The following is a 9,627-nucleotide window of genomic DNA, read 5'->3' as shown; positions in this document are numbered from 1 at the left end:
GGATTCTATCCATTACACTATGCTAGATTTAAGTGATTTAAAGTGAGGAATTCAGTATGGTTTTGAAATGAACTTGCATTTTATTAATCACAAAACATTATATATTTGAAAAAATTGTAATACATATTATTAGATATCATTTATTCAGTCTAGAGAAGGTATAATTGGTTATTTATGGATTCTTGGACCTCTTTTAAAAAAAACTTTCCATGAGATATTTGTACCCACAGATTGACAGCTAGTGAGCTAAGATCCTAGAAAATATCTGGGTGGCAGTGAGGCCAGGGATGACCATGGGACCTGAGATCTCCTTCTGAGCTAGATAGAGACTTTTTTGTTTTCTACCCTCTAGACTGAACAGCATAACTTGGACTCTTGTGCTTGCCCATATTCTGATGGATTTTGTTTTTATCTGCTTAGAGAGCCAGGAGAAGGCATTTTAATGCCCTAAAGAAGGTCTGAAAATTGCACTCCTGATTCTTTACTGTTAATCAGAAAGCCTAGGTCTTCCCTGTAAAACATGTAACAATTTATCGCATAATAAATATGTGTCATGGTGAATGCAATTTTCTAGTGTTAAAAATATGTGCATTTATTTAAAAATTTCTTTAAAAAATGTCCATCATCACATATTTCCCCTGGGCAAGGTATTACAATATGTACAGCTGTCTACTTTTACTCCTTCTAGTTCTAGTTACCAGGTTTCTTATCAATAATGCAGTTGTGTTTTTCTATGTATGTTGCCTCCTTCATAGAAAGCATATCTCAGGTAAAAGTTCTACTTAAATCTAGTTCTAATAGCCCAAATTGCTTCATTTTGGACAGACAGACAGACAGACACACACACACACAGAGACAGAGAGAGAGAGGAGACCTCCCCTTAAAATTTCTAAAATTTCCCTTGGTGCATGCTTTGTTGTGCTTCCCTGCTCCATTCAAACAAACACTGTGGGTGGAGGTATCAAGTGTACATTCCCTGACACTTCCAAGTGCAGCCTGAATCAGATTAAAATATAGTTCCTATTTGATTTTAATGTGCTGATGTATTAATAAAATCACACACACACACACACACACACATATATATATATATATATATATACACACACATATGTATATATACATCAAATATATATACACATACACATAGGTGTATATTTATATATATCCATTGCATATATGACACTGTTAAATATACATGCACAGATTGTGTTTATTATATATGGCATATTTTTACATATAAACACACATCTGTGGTTTTCCAAGTCAATATGCAGACATCAGGGATCCTTATGTATGGTTTAATGGCCTTCACTTCTATTTGAGTTTGACACTATTGGTGCAGGGGAGAGAATTCTGGATTCGGAATGAGAAGACTTGGGTTCAGATAGCAGCTCTATCCCTTACTCTCTGTGTGGCTTTTTGTAAGTGACTAATCCTCTCCGTGCTCCCGTTTCCTTTCTTGTGAAATGCAGAAGTTGGGCTAGATCATCTCTAAGGACTCTTCATTGTCAAAATTTGTGATCAAATGATTCTCTCCTTTTCCCCAAAATCATGGCTTCAGGAAATATATGAGCAGTTTGATGCTACACAGCATTGACCTGCCTCATCTGGTGGCAGTAGTGAGAGATTTCCCCCCATTTTCTACAAAGAGAATCAAAATCATTTCTTGTGCCCTAGTCCTGGAAGATCTGTTTTTGTGATCCCATTCATCCTCCCAACTTCTGTCTGTAGTGGGAGGAGTGGGCATTATTGAATTTTCCGTGTGAAAATTTCTAGTGTAGGGAGGTGGTGAATTGTGCAACAATCAACTAAACTAATTAATGACACAGATGGGACTCCAATCCAGCCCTTCTGACTGTTTCTTCTGTTGGATTAAGTGAAAGAGTTTTCCACAATTGTTCTTAAAACCCATGAGATTTAAAGATGTCTAACTTGAAAACAGTGGATGGGAAGAAATACATTTTCATCTCCTAGTTCTCCTTCACTCCTTTAGAAATAGCGAGAGAATGAATTATCAAGAATGGTGTAAGAAAGCTTAACAAATCCAGAGAAACCAAGGATATATATATACATATATGTATATATGCATATGTACATATGCACATGTATATATGTATGTACACCTATAGAAAGCATACGCAAATATGCATACATGTATATAGGTGTATGTGTGTATATATATTATATATGAGATGCATTTGAACTTTGAATCATAGCACATGCCAGGTACTATTAAAAAAGTCTACTAGATTCAGTTATATTTCAATTTTTATTCAGGATTTTTATTTTCTTTTCATTCCTGCAAAAGGTTGCAGTGTTGATGGGATAATAAAAGAGAGACTGTGAAAGCCTATGAAATCTATGAAAATAGCAGTGTATGGTTTCTCATTGAGACTTGTTGCAGATGGCCATATTCTAGAGAATCTGGAAATTGAGTTTAGATTAGGAAAGCATCCTACTCAACCCTTATTTGTTGTTGTGACCGATCATTTACTGAGTTTCCAGAATGTTCTCAGAGTCCTGGACAATATTCCCAGGTTGGAAAGTTGAAGTCACTAAGCAAGTCACCAAACATTTACATGTCTATTATGTATTAGGAACTTTGTTAAGCAGTGGGGATACAAAGAAAGACAAAAGCAGTCCCTCTTTCAACACAGTCTAATAGACAAGATCACATGTAAACAGTTATGTACAAACAAGATATATTTACAGGATAAATTGGAGATAATCACAGAGGGAAGGCACTACCACTAGGAGGATCTAGAAAGGCTTGCTATAGAAAGTAGGGTTTCGGAGGAAACTTGAAGGAAGCCAGGAGATGGCTGTACGGGTAGAGAGCAGCCAGGGAATATGTATAGATTTGGGAAATGGAGTGTCACTTGTGAGGAACAAGGAGGTCAGTTTCACTGGGTCATGGAATACATTGAAGGGAGCAAGATGAGAAGACTGGAAAAGTAGAAAGGTTATGAAACACTTTAAAAGCCAAACGGAGGATTTTATATTTGATCTCAGTGGGAGAAGGGTGACACTGAAGTTTATTGAGTAGCTGTGTGTGTGTGGTCAGACCTGTACTTTAGGAAGATCAATTTGGCAACTAAATGGAGGATGGATGGTAGTAGGGAGAGACTTGGGGCAGGGAGGTGAACCACAAAGCTACTGCAATAGTCCAGGCTTGAAGGGTTGAGATTCTCTGCACCAGGGTGATTTTAGTTCCAGAGGAGAGAAGGGGACATATATGAGAGATGTTATGATGGGAAAATTGATAAGTCTTGGCAGTAGATGGTAATTGGATGGTGAGAGTGAGCAGTTTGTGATGCATCAAGTACATCTGTGTTCTAATAGTTGGCATTCCTACCAGTGATGTAGTTGTAGCCCATCTTTGGCTGCCTCTGCTATGTGACTCTTGCACATATGTCCTTTCATAAATTAACAATGGGGGGAGGGGTTATGTGAAGACAGCACTTGAATGCATGGGTGATCAATTGGTGGCTGCTCAGTCTCACTATGTCACCTGCCTTTTTTCCTTCTTCCTCTTCTTTCTCCTTCTTCCTTATTTTACACTATTCTAATAACACTTCTCTTATGTGATCCCTTGTTTGTAATGAATTGTAATCTACTCGTGCCCAACACCCACCTCTGACTAAATGGAAATGGCTCATCCAGTTATTTCATCTTCTAGTTTAGATTTTTTTTTTAGCAAAGCTGAGATCTTCACCCAAATTAAAGAGAAGAAAAAATATACAACACAGCACCTGATGAATATCTTGACAGAAGGGACCTGAGTTCAAGTCCCTGTGTTGCTTTATTCTTTCTCTGAAATTCATGAAGAGTGAGTATGGATAGATGTTAACTTGTGAAATACTCAACCAGAAGTTATTCACTTCTCTTTAGGAGGAGGACTGTTTCCCAAGAGAATAGGACATATGTGACTTTTATGAGACAACTGAGTGCTGAATGTTGAGAATCAGAACAGTGAAATAAGAAGTTCTCTACACATGTCCTCTTTGTGGAATTGAAGGTCTGGTCAGAAGGAGTGAACCTGAGAAGTCTGTACTCATTTTAAGTCATGCTCGGTACAAAGGAAGCCAATTTGGCCTGGGTACCACTTGAGGAAAATGGTTCAGTGCAACCCACTGGGTCAATTCCCTTATGAAAATAGAGAAGACAGTTAAATAGAGATCATGGAACCACAGTCGTTGAGAATACATTTGTACAGGCACTGCTTTTGCCACACAATATGTTACAGGGTCTTCAGCAACTCTCTAAGCCTGTAAATTATATGCAAGCTCTCAGTCTTCATGCTCTATCCTCTAATCTAATCCTCATCCAGACTGAGAGTTCACCATATTGATGAAATGCATCTGGACACCCCATTTCTACCCTGTCCTCTTCTCTTTTCCTCTCTTCTCCCTATATCTATATCTATATCTATATCTATATCTATATCTATATCTATATCTATATCTATATCTATATCTATATCTATATCTATATCTATATCTATATCTATATCTATCTAGAGAGAGACAGAAAGAAGAGGAAGGGAGGGAGAGAGGCTGACTGTGAGGAAAATGCTAGTTGTGTTTAAATTGTTTTGGTTTTTTTTTTCAGCTTCTTGATCTTGAGGTGAGGGAGCTGATTTTACCTGCTTCAACAACAGCACAGTCAGGAAGGTGGGTCAGCTGAGCTGTGTGGGCAGCCAGGCAGCAGCTGCAGTCAATAGCCCTGAGGAGTTCATCTACTTGTCTCTCCTACTGGAGCTGCCTTGTACCCAGCACATAAAAATAGGGAGAAGCAGGGTTTTAAACACTTCTGGTGTTTGTGAGACTATCCCTCATGACGCTGCTCGGGCAGAAACTTAAGGCTGTTGGAGGAGCCTGAAAGGAGACAAGTAGGATTTGGGTTCCAGGGCAGATGTGAGCTTTGGGTGGGCTTCTTTCCATGTATTTTGTTGTGAGCATGCTCCCCTCTGCAATGTGTTCAAAGGAGTGTCATGTGCTAGGTTTTACTGTTACACACAGAGAACATTTGGTGGTGGTGAGTCTAGGTTAGGTCAGCAGTAGCTATGTGTATGATGGCACCTACTAACCCAGTCATTCCCTATTCTCAAAATTGTATCAAAAATGGTAGGACCCCTACAACGTTTAGTATTTTACCTGCATATGAAGGGTGCTTAAGAAATGCTTGTTCAGTGTTACTGATTTACCCTTTCCCTAAAAGAAGAGGGTTAGAGGAAGAAAATTAGAAGTTGAGGATATAGTGAAGCTTTCATTGATAACACAATCTGTGAATCGTTTAAAATTTTCATTTAGTCAAAAGTCCCAAATCTTCCTATGGCTTGAATAATCAGAGGGTAAGCATGCTAATTATGTGGCCTATAGATTTAGGGATAGACCATTTCAATTTTGAAGGTTATTCAATTTTGAATAACCTAGCTTGTCTTAATGTGGGAAAAGACTGCTGGGAGAAATATGGCTATAAGATTTTTCTCCTTGTATAGACTACATATACATAGCATTGTTCCCTATAGAAAGAAGCACCTTCCTTGGCAGTGTTAGAAAGGAGAGGGGGTCTACTCTTTTGTCCAAATTCCATTTTTCTCTCTGGGTCAGGTTAATCCGTGATAGGATTGGGTCATCTTCCTTTTTTTCTGACCATTAAGTCAACTTTTACAGTCCCTCACTCCCCCAGAAAGAATAAGACCTTGTCATTTTCACAGCTATTGTCTTTTGGCTAGATTTGTTATTTCCTTAGGACTTGGTGGTTGCAATGTTTTCTATGGATGTTAACATTTAACTGTTGTATTTCTGGAACAAAATCCATAACATTTGCTTTAGAGAGCAGACAGCCCCTCCACAGCACCCAGGATTGAAGGTGTCGGGCTTTCTTTATTCCTTGATCAACCCTGTCACTAATGCAAATCTATTCCCACAGTGCAGGGAGTGACATTAATTTTATGTTGTTTACGTACTCTTGCCATAAGGTTAAGCAATTCCTACTATTAAGCTAGATGAAATTGCATTACCTTAATGAAATGCACTTTACTGATAAAGAAGAATGTCACTTTCACAAGTGGAAGCACTGTTAGCAAATTTTTACGAGAGAATTCCCAAAATCATATCTTAATTGCTTGGACAGCTGTGTAGTTTACATAACGAGCAAACAATGCCAAGGTTTTTTATTTCCTTTGTCAGCTGTACTGGATGTTAGTATGCATGGTGGACCTTTTTTAGGCCTTTTATTACTTGATTGCAAATCATTCTTCATTGCTGCCCAAATTTATGGAAGGACATTGCTCCCTGAGGTGCTGTATCCTTTCAGGTCTGTAACTGAACATGACTGATGGTTCCAGTGTAACAGTTGCTTATTACGGCGCTCACTGAGCTATGATTGCTCCAATACTTTATGTTGGCAGATGTGTTTCCCTTGGAACAGCATCTCTGAGACAGAGGTCATTGATCAAACCCCCCTCTGGCTGTTCCATTATGTGCAAATTATTGCTAAAAGCAGAGAGAGACTGGAAGGGAGGCGGTGTGTGCTCATTGCAGAACTGGGGGAGGGTAAAAAAAAAACAACTGCTGCCTAATGAAGCAGAGAGAGAAAAATCTGACTAAACTCGAACAATGCTTTTATAATGTGAATTAATAGGGGGAAAAAAGAAAGCAAATTAAGAGTTTGGGAGGTGCACAGTGCAGAAAAGTCGGGTTGTATGATTCTGAGGTAGAGGTTTAAAATCTGGCTACCTGGAAACATCCTTGCCTGGCTGCTGAGGCTAATGGAAGAAAGGAGTGCCTTTCTGGGCTGTCCCCTAGAGCGCTGTTATTTTAACAGAGTAGGAATTAAAGCAGTTAAGTGGTCAATACACAGCACTCACTGCTATCAGCATCTAGCCAAATATTTGGGAAATGCAGGAGACAGACATAAACACAGTCCTGGTGTCACTTTTTTCAGAGCTCAGAGGGTGGAAGAGGAATTTGATTTACTCGTATTGGGAGGCACCTCTTTGAGACTGTTGATTTGTCCTTTTTTTTTTTTCCCCCAGCAGGGCTTGAGGCAGTCCAAGAGCACATAAAGTCTGTCTCTTCAGGGAAACCCAGAGCTATTGCAGCTGCCCTTCTAGAGGGTCCCTTCCTCCCAACAGCTTTTCACTTCATTAGAGAGTGGCTTTTCCTCATGATGATTTCTCCTTTGTGTGCTTGTGTAATGAGGCACGCATAATAGAGGTTTGGCCTTAGAAGCTAGCACCTCCTCTTGTACCCCACCACTGGCTGAGGAGGGTTCTGTGGTTTCTGAGTCCATCTCTAAGACCAGGGGGTGGGAGACCCAGAGCTTCATCTCAGCCTTATCACTTCCTTGCTCATAGGCACTGGACATGGGCTTGCATTGCTTTGTTTGGTGACTCAGTTGACTTTTTTTTGGTCTGTAATTCATCCTTTTCCCATTTATTAAGAACCTACTATGGAGAGAATACTATGAAAGGTACTGGGAAAGGTACAAGGTTGCTATAAGTCATAATCTCTTCCCTAGTGGGGGGGGGTTGACTGCATGCACAGATAACTATAATACACTGGTACAACTATAATAGACACAAGTCGGTGCATTAGGAAGTTATAAAATAATGTGCTATGTGAAGTCTTGGGCGTAGGGATGGGTGGAGATTTCACGGAGAAGGTAGCATTTGGAATTGAGCAGGTAAATAGGATGGGGCAGTGTATATTACTATTATTATTAGAGAAAGGCATAGGACTTAGACCTATGATTTCATTGGTGTAGGAAACTTTCAGATGTAGAATTCCCTCTTCTAACGTAGTTTAACACCTGCTTTGAAACTTACAGTCTCAGAGAGTTTCCTAGAGGGCTGTAGTTCAGTTGTACCTGACTCTTTGTGATCCCATTTGGAGTTTTCTTTGCAAAGATAGTAGAGTGGTTTGCCATTTCCTTCTCCAGCTCATTTTACAGATGAAGAAACTAAGGCAAACAGGATTAAATGACTTGCCCAGGGTCACACAGCTAGTTAGTGTCTGAGGCCAGATTTGAACTCAGGAAGATGAATCTTCCTGACTCCAGGCCTGGTACTCTATGGCCTGTGCCATTTAGCTGCCCTGTGTAATGAAAGGTTCAATAACTTGTCCAGAGTCATACAGCCAGTCATGTCAGAGGCAGGATTTGAAACCAAATCTTCCTGCCTCAGAGGCCAACTCTCTGTTTAGTACTCTACATTGATTTTTTAAGATTATTGATACTACTATAGTTTCAGATACACAGAATAACATAAGTGAAGGCACAGAGATGGGAGAGTATAGGTCTTTTATGGGGGATAGGAAATGAAAGAAGTGAATATACTAGCTAGGGTGGAGAGTAGAGCCCATACAGGGGAATGACATGAGATAAGGCTGAAAAGATAGGTATCAGATTGTGGAGGACTTTGAATGCCAATCAGAAGACTGAACTTTTTATGTAGTAGGCAGGTGCTGAATCTTTTTGAAGAAAAGTAACACTCATTTATAGGTTTCTCTTTTCTCCCATTCTTCTGTTTTTTATTATTATTATTATTATTATTATTATTATTATTAACAATAACTAGTATTCATATATATTTTTGCGGTTATGAATCACTTTATAAGTTACCTCATAAGACATCTATGAAGGTTGATGCTTTTACTACCTTTGTGTTACAAATGAAGAAACTGTGACAGAAAGGGGTTAAGTGACTTGGTCCAGCATCACAAAATCAGTGTGTCAGATGTGAGCTCTTCCAGGCTCTAAGACTGGCTCTCTATCCACATACAGTGCTGCTTCTCTATACTGCTATACTTAGATAATGATATTCAGATGTTCATCCATGTAGGAATATCCTCAAATGATGGTGCAATCTGTCCATGCTTGCTCAGCATTTCCTTCTCTGGATTCTCTTTCTCTTTTCCATGTCCATCCATAAATTCACCATAAGGGGATCCACCCAATGTACTGGGGTCTTCCTCATTTCTTCTTAGTATCTCAGATATTCATGGAGCCCATGGACTCTCCATCTGTTATCTCATGCTCTTGCCATATTGACTAGCCCATCTTATTTTTGCTCATGTTTCTTTGGTGACATCTTAGAAGGAAGGAAATATTGATTAAATGCCTATTATGTGTCAGGCACTGTGCTAAGCACTTTACATATATCACCTCATTTGTCATATTATGTTATTCATTGTCTCACATATTGCTCACAACAACCCCGGGCGGTAAGTGCAGTTATGAGCCCCATTTTAAAGTTGAGGAAACTGAGGCAGATAGGTTAATTGATTTGCCTAGGGACATACCACTAATAAGCATCAAAGTCACATTTGAACTCAGGTCTTCCTGACTCCAGGTCTGGTGCTCTGTGCACTCTACCAACTAGCTGTTTCTTTTAGTTTCCTTGTTCTCTTTATAACATGCTGCGGCTTACACTCACAATATAACTTTCCATTACCCTTTTGGTGATCCTCATTTTCAATTCTTCAGAAATCTTAGTGTTCCATGCCTTAAAACCACCCCACACTTGGGAGAATGTTGATATTAAAGGATGGGGCTTCTCCTGGTTCTGTTCTTCTACCTTCTCTACTAACATGGTCTCCCTGCTTCAAGGGACTCCCA

General features: G+C 39.4%; 1 non-coding gene across 1 annotated transcript; it reads right to left on the bottom strand.

The window, feature by feature from the left end:
• Positions 1 to 9,094: 9,094 nt before the first annotated feature.
• LOC144457338 (small nucleolar RNA U83B) lies at positions 9,095 to 9,185 on the bottom strand. Its single transcript, XR_013486651.1, has one exon. It is a non-coding gene; the product is annotated as a small nucleolar RNA U83B (small nucleolar RNA).
• Positions 9,186 to 9,627: the final 442 nt, after the last annotated feature.

This window comes from Phascolarctos cinereus, unplaced genomic scaffold (assembly GCF_003287225.1).
Source record: "Phascolarctos cinereus isolate Bilbo 61053 unplaced genomic scaffold, phaCin_HiC Scaffold_4;HRSCAF=312, whole genome shotgun sequence".
NCBI classification, from domain to species: Eukaryota; Metazoa; Chordata; class Mammalia; order Diprotodontia; family Phascolarctidae; genus Phascolarctos; species Phascolarctos cinereus.
This window is presented reverse-complemented; position numbering and strand designations above follow the sequence as displayed.